The sequence below is a fragment of the Lissotriton vulgaris genome, chromosome 10 (genome assembly GCF_964263255.1).
Source record: "Lissotriton vulgaris chromosome 10, aLisVul1.2, whole genome shotgun sequence".
Taxonomy (NCBI): domain Eukaryota; kingdom Metazoa; phylum Chordata; class Amphibia; order Caudata; family Salamandridae; genus Lissotriton; species Lissotriton vulgaris.
The window spans coordinates 440,778,924-440,783,959 of NC_141698.1; the positions used below are offsets into that span (position 1 = coordinate 440,778,924).

A 5,036-nucleotide genomic window follows, 5' to 3' on the forward strand; every position below is an offset into this window, starting at 1 on the left:
GCAAAGAGCAGGCAGGGTAAAAGGATGTCCCATCTTCGCCTGAGCTTTTCAGGTAACCCTTTTATCATTCCCTTCAGGGTATGCTTGAACCTTTCAACAAGCTCATTGCACTGTGGATGGTAGGGTGTGGTAAACTTAAAGTTCACTCCACACTCTTTCCACATTACTTTCAAATATCCAGACATGAAGTTGGTACCTCTGTCTGAAAGTACCTCCTTTGGAAAGCCCACTCTGGAGAATACTCCAAGCAGGGCCCTTGCCACAACAGGTGCTGTTGTGGTCCTCAGGGGAATTGCCTCTGGGTACCTGGTGGCATGATCCACTACCACCAGGATAAACCTGTGCCCAGATGCTGTTTGGGGATCCATTGGTCCAACAATGTCTATCCCAACTCTCTCAAAGGGAACCCCCACCACAGGTAATGGTATCAGGGGGGCCTTTGTGGTGCCACCTGATTTGCCACTGGCTTGGCAGGTGTCACAGGCGCGACAAAACTCCTTGGTGTTCTCTGACATGTGAGGCCAGTGAAAGTGAGGGACAAGTCTTTCCCAAGTCTTGTTCTGGCCTAAGTGTCCTGCTAGGGGAATTTCATGGGCCAGGGTGATAAGGAAACCCCTAAATTGCAGAGGTATAACCAACCTCCTGGTAGCACCAGGCTTGGGGTCTCTAGCCTCTGAATAAAGGAGCATATAATCCCAATACACTCTATGGGTAGCTTCAGCATTCCCAGCAGCCTCAGCAGCAGCTTGCTGTCTGAGGGGTTCAAGAGAAGGGCAAGTTAACTGAGCCTGCCCTAGAGGGTCGCCCCGTCCCCAGAAACTCAACCTGATCAGGTTCAAGCTCTTCTGAGACAGTCTCCTCTTGGATCACAGCATCAGCCTCCTGTGAGGGTTGATCCTCAATCTGGGGCAATTGGGAAGGCACTGCCTTAACCCTCTTGCTATTCCTCTTGGGTTGTGGTTGGTCTATAGTTTCAAGATCCACCACAGGTTCAGGAAGGCACTTCCTGGCCTGGGACCTGGTTACAGCAAGGACATGTGTTGAAATACCTAGCATCTCTGCATGAGTCCTGTACTCCACTTCTGACCATAAAGAATTCTCTAGATCATTGCCCAAAAGACAGTCAACTGGGAGGTCTGCACTCACAACAACTTTCTTGAGGCCATTTACCCCTCCCCAGAAGAAGTTAACAAAAGCCACACTATGTGTAGTAGTGGCATTGCTAGCATTGGTCACTAGTAATTCTCACCTAGTACAATTTGTCCAGGGTCCACAAAGTTAGGTGTCACCATAGTGACACTGGCACATGTGTCCCTGTAGGCCTGAGCCAGTTTCTCATTGATCAAAGGCATCTGCCTATACTTGCCCAAAGTATTGGGACTCATAGTAGTGGTCATTGCTATGTCCATATCATAGAACAGAATTGCCTGAGTAGGGATTCTGACTAGGCCAGATGCCATCTCAGTACCCAGGGTTAACTCTACTATACCCTTTGGTTGTGTACTACCACTGCTGACTGTACTAGGAGGTGCAGGTGCCTTAGGGGCTGCAGTGGTAGGGACTGGATTTTTCTTAGTGCATTCACTACCCCAGTGTGAAAGTGATTTACAGGTATTGCACCAAGGTTTCTTTGGGCCATCATTCTTCTTCTTCTTGTTTCCATTCTGGGAACCACCCTCCTTATTAGAATTATTTTGGGGGCCTGAAGAAGACTTCTGGTCTTTTTCTTTCTTATCTCCACCCTTCTGGTCTGCCTTCTTCTGATCACCACCTTGGTTCTGGGGTTTCTGCTTAACCCTGGTTCTGACCCATTTGTCTGCCTTCTTTCCCAATTCTTGGGGAGAGGTCAGATCTGAGTCAATCAGGTGTTGATGCAACAACTAGTTCTGGCAAATATTAAGGATCTGTTCTCTCATTATATGATTGTACAATCCTGTATAGTCTGAAACTTTACTTCCCAGCAACCAACCTTCCAAAGCCTTAGTGGCACAATCAACAAAGTCAGTCCAGTCCTGAGTCTGAGCTTTCTGGGTATCTCTGAACAACAACCTGTATTGCTTAGTGGTTAGGCCAAACCCATCAATAAGAGCACTCTTCAGGACAGTGTAGTTTTTAGCACCCTCAAGTCTAACAGTGAGAAGCTTATCTCTCCCTTTCTCAGAAAATGAGAGCCATAAGATTGCAGCCCAATGGTCTTGAGGAACATGCTGGACCATGCAGGCTCTCTCAAGAGCAGTTATCCATTTGTGGATGTCACCCCCATCTCTGTAGGGGGGCACAACCTTGCTCAGGTTTCTATGATTATAGGACCTGTCTTTATCTCTAGGGATAATGTTGCTGCCACCAGTAGAATCTAATCCACTTAATTTTTGCTCCCTTGCTAAAGCAAGTTTAGCTTAGGCCAGGCCTACCTCTTCCTTCTCTATCTGGAGATGAACAGCTCTCATCCTAGCCTCATGTTCTCTTCTCTGGGGGGAAGTCATTCCCCTTTGAGATCCCCTTGAGGCATTAGAATGATTAGAGTCCCTGGAGGGAGATCTAACCCTTCTATTGCCAGGGTTAAGTCTACTATTGGGCCTGGACAGGTGGACACCTTCTCCATTCCCATGTAGGCTTAAGTTGGCCTGGTTCAATATTCTAATTTGAACCTGGTCATCCCCCCTTGGTCATCTGACTCATCTCCATCCTCGTCTACCTCTTCAGGATCAACTTCTGGTACATCAATGTTATCAGGGGGGTTTCCCTCTCCTACCTTACTTGAAGGACCTGTAGCAGATTCCTTCTCAAGATCAGCTTCCTCTAGGATTGCTATGAGGATAGGGATGGTGGGATTGCGACCCGTTTTCAGCCCCCTTGAAGTACATAGGGCACTCAAGTCCTTGTGGCTGAGTTTTTCATAACTGGATGGTGCCTTTGGAGGGTCACCCACAGGTAGAGAGCTTGATGCTTCACCTGTGCTAGGCATGACTAGTGAGGTGTAAGTGGTGCACTTACCTACACTAAATGTTTTCCTACTGAACCTTGCTAGTGAGTTGTAGTCAGGGTGTGCTATTCCCTTTAGTCTACAACTACTACGTTCAGTAAAACTTAAGTATGTTAAGCTTTTGTTTTATATGTACCTATAGTACTTAATGTGATCTTTCAAATGATATAAGATTACAAGTGGTAAAACCACAGCAAGCTCAAATCCCAACCGCTGCACACCAATGTGAGAAGTTGGCCTGATGTATGATGTCCACAGTTCTGTGGGCACCTTGTATCAGTCCAAACAATCCCTTATGGTGGTGGTTGTAAAGTCAACCTTATAGACAAGCTATCCTAGGGGTAGCATGGACTGAGCAGTCTTAGGCTTAACTCAAGAGGGCATGTGAAGCCAGCTGTTTTACCATATGCAAACTTGTAATATCAAATGAAAGGACACCACACAAGTTATATATTATAAAAATCTATGTATTTTTTACTAGAATAATCCTCTGTACTCTTTATTAGTGCAGAGGCACAAGCATTTAAACAAAAGCACAGTTAAACATTCCAAAGTTGCACAATTTTGGACAGACCCGGTGGCCACTCAAACTATATACTAAAATAGTGGTATAAGTACCACCTCTCGAATAATGGTAGGGCGTTGTGAATCGCTGGGACTAGTCGGGACTAACAGTGATGAAGTCGGGAGAGGCCCGCGGGACACGTGTGCAGTGCCTAAAGCACAAGCATACACCAATGCAAAGTCAATGGCGCGTAAAAGTTATTGAGTTACTGTTTTGGAAGTCTTCCGACTGGAATAGAATTACCCCACTTTAAACTAGGACGCTAGTGGTGTAAACCACTACAGGGGCACCGGTGTTAGGTCGTTACCTCACCCAAAGGAAGCAGGTGCATAGGTGCCAAAGTGTGTTGGGTTTCGTCGTGGAGATCTATGGAGCCTGGAGATGAAGATGCTGCAGGCGGCCAGGAGAGAAGAGTCCGGTTAGATCCAAGGGTGGATCAAAGATGTAGAGTACCTGAAAGCAGAGGGGATAGAGTCTGGGTCACTAGCCAGTGACCAGGATGGAACCAGGAAGGAACCAGGAAGGAACCAGACGATGTCGGGCGCAATCAGGTGGTTGTCATGAAGCTTGTCTCCGCTGCCACGTGGGCCCTGGGGCATCGACGATGACCAGGAGTGGAGCAGAGCTGTCCCACAAAGGCTCTCGCTGTCGGCGGTGTCGGCTTCCGGATCAAAGTTAACATTCCTTGGCAAGTGCAACCCATGCTGGATTTGAAGATTGCTTCTTACTCGGACCAGCAAGGTCAGAGCGGTGGCTCCTTTTCAGGGAAGCGAGGGCCAGTCTGGAGCAACCAGACTAGTAGTATAAATTTTAAGGTTCGTCGGTTCTGGAGCCACTAGCCAACAGGCAAGAGACCGGACCAACGCGTCAAGCAGGAAAATGTAAAAGGGCCCCACGCAGCACTCGATAAGTGTGGAGGGGAGATCTTCAGTGCACAAGCTGCTCGGGCTGGGGCTTCTGAAATTCCAATGCACAGCTTCGAGGTTGCCTCGGAGGCTGCACGGTCAGCACTTCGCAGTCTTTTCAAGATGGCCGGTTCCACGCTTCACGTCACCTCCACGGGTCTCAGATTCGCTGGGATTGTGGATCGGGCTGTTAGAAGTCAGGGAAGCTGGGTCTGGTCAATCTCTGTTGCTCGAGTTCTGGCAGGAACTGCAACAAAGCAAACCGATGGGCGCTGGATGGTGCCTGTTTGCACAGGGTGGTCACTCCTTGACCACAAGGGAGATTCTTCAGTCTTCCACGTCGAGTGGGATGTCGAAGGGTCCAGAGTTCTGTATCAAAGTTTCGTTGAGGATAATGTAATGCTCCTAGGCACAGCTCCTACCTTTATTCTAAATCAAGGGTGAACATGGATGTCCTGTCCTGAGGCGGAAGCCGGGACCTGTATGTGAGCGTGTGCTGAGCCTTCGATATTTTAATTATCACCTTACTGCACTTGCGATCGTATTAGCATTATTTTGCTGAAATTTAAAAATTGCTAACTGC

At 47.9% G+C, this 5,036-nt stretch overlaps 1 pseudogene; it reads right to left on the minus strand.

Annotated features, from left to right (window-relative positions):
* Positions 1-577: 577 nt before the first annotated feature.
* Positions 578-2,483, minus strand: LOC147685372 (uncharacterized; annotated as a pseudogene).
* Positions 2,484-5,036: the final 2,553 nt, after the last annotated feature.